This window comes from Globicephala melas, chromosome 21 (genome assembly GCF_963455315.2).
Source record: "Globicephala melas chromosome 21, mGloMel1.2, whole genome shotgun sequence".
Classification (NCBI taxonomy): Eukaryota; Metazoa; Chordata; class Mammalia; order Artiodactyla; family Delphinidae; genus Globicephala; species Globicephala melas.
Genome location: NC_083334.1, coordinates 15,581,747 through 15,594,358, shown reverse-complemented (window position 1 = coordinate 15,594,358; position 12,612 = coordinate 15,581,747). Strand labels below are relative to the sequence as shown.

General features: G+C 37.9%; 1 non-coding gene across 1 annotated transcript; it reads left to right on the top strand.

Moving 5' to 3' along the window:
• Window positions 1–3,134: 3,134 nt before the first annotated feature.
• On the top strand, window positions 3,135–3,241 carry LOC115841262 (U6 spliceosomal RNA). Its single transcript, XR_004034770.1, has one exon. It is a non-coding gene; the product is annotated as a U6 spliceosomal RNA (small nuclear RNA).
• The last annotated feature ends 9,371 nt before the right edge of the window (window positions 3,242–12,612 follow it).

Here is a 12,612-nt window from a genome sequence, read left to right as displayed (position 1 = left end):
TGGTCCCTGTTTAAAAGCTCTGATTCCTTCAAGCTCATGACCTGAGACTAGACCTTCTGTCACACTCCTCAGTCTTTTATAATCCTCTTAATCATAGATAATTTTAGCCACTGGCCTGCTATTTTTCTCACTAGCACTCTTCTTGGTGATTTCTCTATCCATGTAGACAATCTTATCAATATCCAGGACACTCGGTTTTTGTCCTCCTTTATTCCACTACTCTAGCCTTCCACGTTATCTTCCACGATCATTTCCTAGACGTTTTGCATACCCCAAGCTCACTCCATCTCCTCCATGATCTTAATAGGAAGAATCCCACTCCCTGAACAATTTCTTGCTGTCTGTCTCACTTTCCATCCCCACCCCCATTTTAATATTTTGAATCTGCAAACCCACATTCCATTTATCCTATCCTCATGCTCTCAATTCTTTCACAACCCAGCTTAAATCTCATACCCATCATAAATACTCCCTTACTTTACTCTCAATTTCCTTGCCCCTTTTCCTATGTCAAATATGCTTAGCAAAACCACAACAATAATTAAATACAACCTATGCCAATTACTTGTCAACATCCAAGTAACTGGAAATGAATGGAGAAAAACACTACATACACTGTCTGGTCTCACATTAAATGTGAGGAAATAAACTTCAAGAGGATACCCAGGACTGCCCAACAATAGTATTAAATTTATTTATCCCTCCTAAATGACTTTCATACCTTTCTTCCTCAAACCTCCAACATGCCTACTTTACAGCTCTTTCTCTAATAATGACTTTGATCCTTATGTCACTGAGAAATTTAAAAGCACTCAGAAGAGAACTTCTACAAACTTCTAACACCAAATAAATCAGTTTAACTGCATCTGACCTGTACACTTTGCTTAAAATAGATGAATGACCTTTGTTGTTTCCAAGGCCAAACCGGTCTCACTTATGTTCTGGATCCCTCTCAAATATTCAAGAATCCTGCTCAGGTAGTTTTCCCCTTTTTTCTTCTGGACCATAAAATATGCTCTAATAGATCATTCCTAAAAGCATCTAAACAGGCCATAATATCACCCATCTTAAAACAAAAACCTCTCCCTTGGCAGGACAATCCCATTTCTGATTCCCTGTTATAGCAGATTTCCTCAAAACAGTTTCTATGCTCACTGTCTCCACTTCCTTCTTCTCATTCTCTCTTATATTCTTGTCAATAAGGCTTTCATCCAACGTTCCACTGAACCACTTTTGTCAGTGTCATCACTGACCTCCATAGAGCTAAACCCACTGATTCATTAGAGGTCATCATCCTTTCAGCCTCTCCTCAGTATTTAAAACAACTGACCATTCCCTCCTTCTTGAAGTCTTTCCTTTACTTGACTATCCTGGATGGATATTTCTCAAATCTGTCCTTTCCTCTTCATCTGCATGGCTCGATCTCTGAGTCAGAGCCTCACTTCTTATATATACTACTTATTACTCCAACCTGGCTCTTTCTGCTATCTTGCTAGATCCTTTTCCTTATTCCAGTTTCTAGATCTTGTAAAGCACCCAGGACTCATGAATTACCATTTTCTCTTCTCCAGCTGTGCTCACCGTCTAGAAAACCTTTATAACTCTATAAGCCATTTACCCACCTATGGCTCCTAAATTAATACCCACAGCCCTGTGAAGTTTATCCAGCTACCTATTTTAACAAATCTACTTGAATGCTTATTAATCATCTCAGGTTTAACACGTACAAAACTGTTTTCTTGGGCTTCCCTGGTGGCGCAGTGGTTGAGAGTCCGCCTGCCGATGTAGGGGGCACGGGTTCGTGACCCGGTCCGGGAAGATCCCACATGCCACGGAGCGGCTGGGCCCGTGAGCCATGGCCGCTGAGCCTGCGCGTCCGAAGCCTGTGCTCCGCAACGGGAGAGGCCACGACAGTGAGAGGCCCGCGTACCACAAAAAACAAACAAACAAAAAACTGTTTTCTTTCCCCACCATCCTGCTAGTTCCCTGACTTTGCAACCCATTTCTTCCAAATATTTTCTATTTCAGGAACTGTCGTAATTTGTCCAATACCTCAAGTCAAAAATTTCTCACACCTTGCATCCTATCCTTTAGTAAATTTTATTGTTGCTTTCCTCAAAATATGTTAGAACTCTAACCAAATCTCACCACCTCCACAACTACCACTAATCCAAACCACCCACACTGTGGTGGCCATGAAGGTGCCCTGATCAGATATCCCTTCAAGGAGCACAGTGATTGACAGCTACCAGCTGCCATGCTTTTCTGTCTCCAAGGCCACTCTTCCCTGGGCTCTTCCAACGACTGGCTCAGTAGCAGGGCAAGGGGAACTAGAACAGGTTCACTCTTGCTCGAAATAGGATTCCTCTAAAGAGCAACTTTTACTAAGGGACCCCCACTGGGCTGGCCAATACTTCCTCAGACCCATGCTGCAGTCTGATCTTCCCTCTCCTTTCATAGGTCTCCATTTGCATTGCTGTCTGAAGGCTCTCCCTGCCTACCTTGCTCCCTGTCCTTTAATCCTTCACAGTTATTTAGCTAGGTCTTGCAACACCTAATCCTGCTTGGTATTTGTGTCTCAGAAGCCCCCAGCTGACACAAATGCTTCATGGGTACTCGACCCTAATGTCTCTCCCTGCTCTTACCCTTCATTCCCTATAGCAGCAAAAGGGGCCTTGTCACTCCTTTCCTTAAAGTTCTCCAGTGGCCTCTCATTGTTCATCCAAATCTAACCATGCCCTCAAAACTTTAAAAATGTGGCCTCTGGCTATCTCTTCAAATTTCTCCTCTGCTCCTCTGCCCCTGTGACACTGGTCTCCTTGCTGTTACTTGAGTTCACGTGACACAGACCCACTTCAGAGTCTCCCCACACCTTTTTCTCATGCAGAGGTCAAGAATGCTTTTCTCCTGAATGTCCACATGAAAACTCCTTTACTTCTTTTGAGTTTCTGTTCTCACGTCTTCCCCTCAGGAAAACCTTCCCTGATCCCAACTGGATCTAAAACACGAACTATTTCCTACAACGATCACTTCAAACATTACTTAAATGTATTTAAAGGTCCAAATATGCCAGCAGTTTTTCAAAGGATTCTTGAATAAACCCCAAATAAATGTCAAATAAGAATGTAAAATAAGTCCTCGCTTCAGCAGCACATATACTAAAACTGGAACGATACAGAGAAGATTAGCATGGCCCCTGCACAAGGATGACACGCAAATTCGTGAAGCGTTCCATATTTTTTGGTTATAAAGCAGAAACTAACACACCATTGTAAAGCAATTATACTCCAATAAAGATGTTTAAAAAAAAGAATGTAAAATAAAATCATTTCTTTTGATAGCACAATATGTTAGATACTCACAATCTCCGGGAAATATTTTCCTCTGAGATTATTAAAGGTACACTTCCCTTTTCTTCAGCATCATGACAGGTTAAGTATTCTTTCCACTAATCTATCAGTTATTTATAAAATAAAATAAATGCATTGTGCAAATGGATGTAAACAAACAGTGACAATTTGTTTTATATTCTGAGCACATTTGCCATAGTTTGCATTTTAATAGCCTGCCTGGTAGCTCTTTGAGAATGTTGTTAGAGGCCAATAATTCTTAGAAGAGTGCAAATTATGAAGAGAGAGGTTTGATAAAGTGCTTATTATTTTGGTGGCTAAGCTATAAGAACTCATGTCTGAAGTTGATTTAAGAGTATTTCTTAAAAGTGGTCCAGTGTGATTTATTTCTAAGAGCTTTTTGCTGTATTCATCTAATATTAATTATTTGGAATTTAAAAATCATATTATGAAAGTATTTACTTGACACATGTTACTAAGAGTCAAATTTCAATAGGCCGATTATCAAGACCACACCTTAAGACACTGAATTGTCCCAGGGATGAATCATCTCACAATCTAACCTGTACACAGTAAATTCAAACATATGGAAAACACACTCAAATATAAAAAAGGAAATAAATTTATTAGAGGTTTTTATGAATAAGACTTGAAATGATGCTTTAACTTATTCCCTTTTTTATTTGAGCAAATTTGGATTTTGAGATATTCTTTTTTTTTCTGAAACAGACTTTATTTTTCAAAAGTAACATAATTTTAAAAGTGAGGAAACTTTAGAGATAATCTGAGCAAATCGCCTCATTTAAAAATGAGATTAAGGTCTAGAGAAGAAGGTGACTTGCCAAAACCCACAGACCTAATTGATGTTAATCGAACAGCACTATTTGGAGGTCAAACTCCAGCGTAGTAACTCCAAGTGAATGTTGTTTTCATTAAGCTACAATATTTTTATTGCATAATAGTTTTATGAAAGAATGATTCACTCAATTTATTTTTCCTCCAAATTTTTATAGCACAAGTGTCACACAAGACAAGGTTTCTGCTTCAAAGAGCTTGGGGTTTAATTAAAGAGATTTAAGATACATTTATTCAAACAACTAACAAAGTAATGGCATGTAATTATGTACAGAAATGGTAACACATAGGTTATGTGATTACCATTTTGCTGATATTTGAAATAGAAAATACAAGTATATATATTACATATTATATATATATATATATATAAAATCATGAGCAAAGTTAGACTCTCTTAGAAATTAACAGATGGAGTAGGAAAAAGTAAATAAGACAGAAAAGGAAGTGAATGACACCATTGTAACAGAATATTTAAATGAAATTTTCTGTCTCGTTTTCCACTGAAGCCCCAAAACAACAGCAGCGAATTACTCCCCACAACCCAAAGGAAGGTGCTAGCTGCCCACAGAGTGCTTGAGAGTGCTTGAAGAAGACCTTGTTGGCAACTGGTTTTATAACCCTTTCTCGAATTTGAAAATACATTAAAGTTGAAGAGGCTATGAGTTGAAAATTAGAGTATTTCTTTGGAAAGTTGTCAGGGTTGCTTTCCTCTCCTCTTAGCTTAATAAAGGGATCTCAATAAATAAGCCCTGTTGGAGAGCACACAATATGTGTTTCCTAAAGCTGATGTGACACTAAGAGCTGGTGACTTATACTTAAGGAACAGTCTAAAAGCATGAGACTAACTATAGTAGCCTCTGGAAGACAAGCTTGAGGAGGAATGGTACTACTCATGAGTGCAGTTAAAGTTGTCTATCTATCCCCCAGCACCTAGATGTGGAACCTGTGTAGCTACACTAGCTTGTCCAGTTTCCTGCCCAAAAGAGATTCTGCAAAAATGAGACGTTCTCAGCAGAAAGAAACTGGAAATGAACTTTCTGATGCAGAAACTGCAGTGCAGCCAACAGAACGAGAGGCAAGGTTCTGAGTTGAAGGACCTGTGTTCAGAGGGTCAAGAGGGGACTATGCATGAAACCCATGAAAATAACCATGGGAGAGAGCTTTAAATCTGCACAGCCAGAATAAACTCACACCAGGTCCCGTAAAAGCCAAGCAGTAAGACCTTCCCTGCTTCTCACCCTCCTTTCTCCTCTCCATTCCTTCTAATTCTGCTCTGTGAGTGGGTAAGAGGGTAAAAGGGCCCATTGGGAAAATTAAGGAATGGATATGCCTTTCTCATCCTACCATCAGCTTCAGGTCTGAAGCAAAACAAGCTGGTAGAGATGAGAAGCTTTCATTTGGTATGAATTTGCAGCACTGATTTCTACACTGGACTAGATTCCACAGTTACTGAAATGAGACTTTCTATCTAAAAGTGATTGGGGTACATCTCTGGTATATGTGAATAATCAGAAAAGTGATGTGAATGAATATTCAAGGGACAGAAGTAAAATGGTTGATTGAAGAGATTTACAGAAATAGTGTAGTGGGAGGAAGGAATAAGTTCACTTTCTGACTGCACCCTAAAGTCCTGCTTATTCTTCATAATGATTATACAAGCTGTGTGTGTGTGTGTGTGTGTGTGTGTGTGCATGTACACACTATCTCTGTGTGAAACTAATTTTTTCTCTTTTCTGGGATAATATTATACACACACACACACAAAACCATGTATTAGTGCCACAAGAAAAATCAAAATTAATGCACAAAAGCTAGAGTCATACAGATCATACTGAAGGACCTCAAAATAATAAAATTAGAAAAAAATATATATTTTAAAACTATGCAGTTCCCCTGCCAAAAGCCATAAAAGGGAAAGAAAACAAATAATTCTACTTGGAAATTCTCAAACATTCTTTTAAAAAGCCTCACTCTGGAAAATTTTTGTAACCAATGGTTGTGCTGGTTCTAAATATGAAATCCATCCTAATATCCACTGACAGATTCAAACCAAATTTCATGAGGGACTGGGTACTGAAGTTCACAAAACATTGCCACTAAGACTTATGCTGCTGAAAGTCTGAAACTGTTTGCATAGAGGCTAACAGGAGAACAGGGGGGACGTGGGAGTTGGCCCCAACACCGTAGTATGATCCCAAGGGAAAGGGTGGGTGCTTTTGTCATAGAGCAGAGAATCGGAAGTTGAGCTGTGTTTTTAGAAACAAGACGGAATGGCTAGTTTAAGTTTCAGCCCTTTTGATCTCACTAAAGCTGGTAGCAGTCACTGGTAGTCTAAAAGGCAAGAGCTTGTCCTGGGAGGAATGTCTAGTGGGACTGAAGAGATGTGTTGGTTAATTGAGAATTTTTGCTTGTGCTAACGTGTGAATACATTTGTATAGCCAGTCAGTGTTTTGGTTTTTTTTTTCTCATTTGTAAAATACTTTCCCCTTAATCAAATACATTCTACAAGAGATGCTGATTCACTTTTTCCATGAAAAGTGAAAATTGTTTTATAATGAGTCACAATTTGTATTCTAACCTATCCCAGAACTCATAGATTATAGAAATGGATACTGTGTCATCTGATCCAAAATTTTCATTTATGTTCACAGGTACATTGATAAACAGAGTATCATCAACATACACAAAAATTTAAAACTAGTTTTTCTGATGATTCAGATTTTCTGTAGGTTTCATGAATATTTCTTACTGCTCTGAAATACAAATACGCTGAATCGATTCCTTCAATTAATACTATAATTATTTTTTATGTTTTCAACTAGGACATATATGATAACATCTATTAGAAAATTTTAAAAATAGATGTTGTATTACACAAGAGCAAGTAACCCTCAGTCTATAATAAAACTTTCAATAAAAATGCTATTGGTGGGAGAGGGGTTTATGGAAACTCTGTACATTCTACTCAATTTTTCTGTGAACCTAAAACTGTTCATAAAAATAAAGTCTATTAAAAATACACTAAAAATGCTATCTGGCATTGAAAGTCAAACCTCATGTCAGGTAATTAACCATATTCTCTAATTGTTGCATGACCATTACTGTTCACTGATTACCTGGGACAAGAAGCACTAGTTGTATATTTAAACGGTGCTGCTCTCAGATGAATAAGGTAAAAATAGGTTATATATTTTGATTCAAAAAGATGCATTAAATCAGCAGTTGTATATAAAAGTCACAAAGAATGCTGAAAGATATCATCATTCCTTCAATATAGCTAATGCCTCCTTAATAAATGATATGAGCTAAAATTTATAGAGTACTTACTCTGAGATAAGTAAAATTACTATCCCTATTTTACTCTGGAGAGAGGGAAGACTTAGAAAAAGGATAAGTGAATGAACCATCTAAGGCTACACAAGGAGGAAATCTTAGAGACTGGACTCAAATCCACTACCTGCCTTCAGGGAATGCACACTTAAGTACTACAGATATACCTCTACCCTGGACAAATCACACATGCTGAAAAAGGAATCAGTGATCAATTTTAAATTACAATTGGCCATTATAATTGGCTCATCTTACTATTGATAACTTTTGTTAACAAGAAAATATTATTGGACTAGCTTGTTCCAACGAATTATCTATACATAATTTCAAATATAACAATATTTACAGGCAGAATTTTCCAACAGCAATACCTATGGCTTCTTTGCTTTGCTTTTAAGTCGCTGTGGACAGTAAATGAAGATGAGGCAGGGCTTCTCGCCTCCTTGCCAGGTTATATATAAACTTAATCAGAAGGAGGTGCTCTACATTCACCAAGAAACGGCTATTAAAGTTCTCTGAACTGTACACTCAGCTCCACTGAGTTTAATCATTGAAAAGGATTTTAGTTTTACTTTAGGACATACACAACCCTGACCTGAGGAAACCTGTTTTCTGCAAATCAGGATTCTTCTGAAACTACTTCTTCAGCAAATTGGTGACTATGTGGTAATATGATATGAGAGCGAATAAAGAAAAAGTATATTTGTGCTGCTGAAATTATAAAAAGGATGAGCGGTTAAGACAGGGTTGCAACTAAGCTGTGTCTGCACATATTCCATGAAGTGGACAGTGAGATCTATCACACAGATAAGCCAAGCTAAAATACCACTTTTCCTTCAATTATATGGATATTTCAAACAATATACTTTCCTTGGCTTAAAAATTTGGGCAACTGCTGATCTTCACCTCTTTACAGCCCTTTTGCAGTCTTCTATTTGAAGAGATTTAAGTGAGGAAAAACTTCAGAATTCATAGAAAACATATAATGGTATAGAGTGTCCACTTATACCAGCTTGTGTCTGTGGTTGTCAGCAGCTCTACACTTAATCTTACAACGATAAGTTTCTGCAACAGTAGACTCAGTAGTAGCTGGTTCCACATACAAGTTGTAAAGTTGTGAAAGGTGCATGTGGTTAAAGAGAGTAGCCCCCAGATTTAGAAAGACTATTCAAGCTTCAACATTGCTTGTCCTAGGGCTCAGGGAATCTTCATGCACTGAATGGAAGGCAGACCAAGAGTGAAAATGCTGTGTGATGAAAAAGATATAATATAGTGGACACGAAAAAGAAAAAGGGAGCTTTCAGTCACAATGACCAGAATTCTTTGTAAGAAGGCAAAGTATCTATTTCATATCAGATAAATAAGATGTGGATAAATGAGAACAAAAATATCTCAGAGGTGGAAGCAGAGGTGGTGTGAGCAAAGCGATGTGTGTCACAGAGCAGTGATCTTGAGTCTTTTTGACTCACGCTGTGTTAGGACGCTTAGGATGAAACCTGCCCGAAGTCTTTGCTACACACTTGTTGAATGAATGAGCATTAAATACTACTCAGATGAGCTGCACTATAGGAGGAAATGGTAGGTGACAAAGCCAGAAACATGACCCAGAAGCAGAATATTAAGGACACCAATGTCAGGTTAAGGACTGTGAACAATTTTCAGTAGGCAAGGAAATTGCTGAAAGCTTTTGAGAACAGAAGTAACATAAATGGAACTATGCTTTAAAAAATTACCTGGTGACCATACATAAGATGAATTATATGGCAAAGAGAAAACTGAGAGTCTACAGCAGAATCCAAATGAAATGAGTCTTTAAACCAAGATGAATATGGTACACACAGAGAGAAGAAAATGGATGCAAGGATTTGACAGAGATTGGAAAACAATGAATAGCAATTCAATATAGAGAATGAAGAGGAAAAGACTGATAAGTTTTAGGATTAAAGCTACTAATCTACATTTTAAAAAACACAGGAAGGTGAAAAGATTTGATTACGTGCATTTGCTTTGCTCTGAGGCAATCTGATATAACAATAATAATGAGTGATAATAGTGATGATGATAATATACCAATAACAGCCCAAACCTGGACAGTATTTAGCAGGTGCCAAGCCATGAACTAAATGTCTTACATGTGACTGAGTTCAGTAGGTATGGCTTTGGGTGTAATAAACACAAGAGAGATAGCTGAGGCCATAAGATTTGACAAGAGAAAACTTTTTTTTTTAGAGTAAAAAAATGCCCATCTTTCTGACAAGAGAAGAAAACAAGAGTTAAAGCAAATTAAAATGTCTAGTCACCTGAAAAAAAGTGCTGCTATTATTAATGGAAAGGGAAGTTTATAAGGGAGTTTTTAAGGAGAGTGGGAGGTCATCTGTTCAGTTTTTCAGTGTCCATCATGGAATGTGAATACAGCATGGAAGTGGTACTCTGCAGTCAGCAGGACTTATAGGCCTGAATCATGGTTTAGAGATCAGGATTGGAATTGTGACTCCTGAACTGTAAACCAGAAGGTGAATACATATTTTGGAGTTTATTTCTAATTTTTCAAGGTATACATCTTTTCTTCCCAACTAGATTATAATCTACATCAAGATGTGGAAACTATTTCTTTACTATATTCTGTAACTTCTCACATAGTGCTGGACACTTGGTAATAGTAATACATTCTTTTTAGATACATTTTTTTTTTGGCCACACCTCGAGGCATGTGGGATCTTGGTTCCCTGACCAGGGACTGAACCCATGGCCCCCAGTGGAAGCATGGAGTCTTAACCACTGGACCTCCAGGGAAGTCCTAGATACATGTTTTAAGAAAAACTTTAGATGATTTTCCCACCAATTAATTAAAGCAAACATAGTGATTCTAATTCTGGTACGGTAAATATCCTAACAAGGTAAAAATCAACTTTAAAATAAAAAGCACTACATTTAAACCACTACCACTCCTGATAAGCCCATTAAATTAGAATCCAATCCACACCTGATTCTCCACTGGTCCAAGAAGCAAGACCCTGTGGTGCTTTGATTCACAAACTGGATATTGAAGGAACTGTCTGCTATGTTATGTTCAAAAAGCCAAACTCTATGTTGGGCTGTCTTTCAGCAACATAATATTTCTTATAATGACATATCAAGCATATTCATATGTATAATCACCTCAGTTGGACTTCCCTGGTGGCGCAATGGTTAAGAATCCACCTGCCAATGCAGGGGACATGGGTTCGAGCCCTGGCCCAGGAAGATCCCACATGCCACAGAGCAACTAAGCCTGTGTACCACAACTACTGAGACTGCGTGCCACAACTACTGAAGCCTGTGCGCCTAGAGCCTGTGCTCTGCAACAAGAGAAGCCACCACAATGAGAAGCCCGCGCACCACAACGAAGAGTAGCCCCAGCTCGCCACAACTAGAGAAAGCCCACGCACCGATGAAGACCCAACACGGCCAAAAATAAATAAATAAATTATTAAAAAAACAAAAATCACCTCAATTTCCAGTTGCAAAGAGAGCTTTAGTAACTACATTCCAGTGGTGTATTTGAATGCAATAGTTCTAACATGATATACTATTTACCAAGTGTTTGTTATTTTCAATTTCAAAAATATAAATTGCTAATTTGAAAAATATATGATGAGAATATGGAAAGGGAGAAGGTATTTTTGAGGATGTAAAAGAGAGTACATGAGATGAATAGCAAGAGTGGGACAAACACACAAAAGAGAGTTACAGGGACAGCTAGGATGATCAAAAGGTCTTTCTTAATTATATATGAATGAGGCACTATGTTCCCTGACCAAAAAAATAAAAAAATAAAAAATCTGCATTCTATTCTACAAAGTGCTGTGACTTACCAGCTGTTGTTCTACCATTGACTGACGTCCATTCTAAAGTGTTTCTAAAATACTTTTTCCTCTCTCTTTGGCTATCTTTAAGGAGCTCAAGAAGACACTCAAAGATAAAGCAGAATGTGAATCACACCCATTGATAAACAATTCGGAGGATTTGGTTGAAAAATGTCCCTCAAGCATGGATTTAATTAATCAATTAGATTAATTAGAAGTATTTCACCAAAGACTGGTCATTTCTGAACTGAAGATAACCTCTTAGCCATCTGAACAAGATATTTTTGTTTGTTTATAAAACAGATGCTTGTTGCAGCATGACCTTAGTTTAAATTACTTTCTGGCAATATACCAGTTGTTTAGTTAGCCTTTGTCAAAATAGGAGAAATTCAACTTAGTTACCCTTAGTCTTTTACCTCCCAAGACAGATCCTAGGGATCCATTCATCCATTTAATTTTTCATTCATACACACATACATTAAAAATAGTTATTGAGCACTTTCTCTCCATTTCAATATGTTATTGAAGAATTTTGGAGAAAACTTCATAAGGACACCAATTTACAAAATAAACTTATGGCTTCTGGCTTTAAATCTATGTAGTGTTACTCAGCAATAATTTACAGTGAAGCATCAAAAATATGAACTCAAATTGTGGAAATAATCACAGTTTAGAATTTTAAAATCTCTGATTTTGAGGTTACTTTATCTTTATATACTAAATTGATTACATGGCTTCCCATTAATATAATAGCAATACTTAGTAAATAGTCATTTCACAAACACATTACATAAAAATGACATATTAGGGGAGAGATGTCAACGAAACAACTGAAAAAGATGTCCCCCTTCAACCAACAAAAATCTGGCATCCATCCATGGACAAAAGAGCCTTTGTGGGAACCACATAGGAAATTGGTGCAGTCCAAACAGGAGGAGAGCCATTTGGGAAAGGCACCCAGCAGCACCCAGGTGGTGGAGTCAGTGTCTGCGGTCTTGACTACAGATCTGGAAACAGCTCTATACTTCTGAGGACTCACTACAGCACCACACACCAGGGTAACCGGGAGGATTCTCACCCACGTGTGCTGCGGGTGAAGGGCACACAAACCTCAGTTCCAGCGTGGACCTAGATGTGGCCCATAAACGCCCTCCAGCTCCTCAGCTGTGGCCCAAGCACCCTGGGAGAACCCTGAATTAGACAATCACCCACGGACCAAAGAGCCTCTG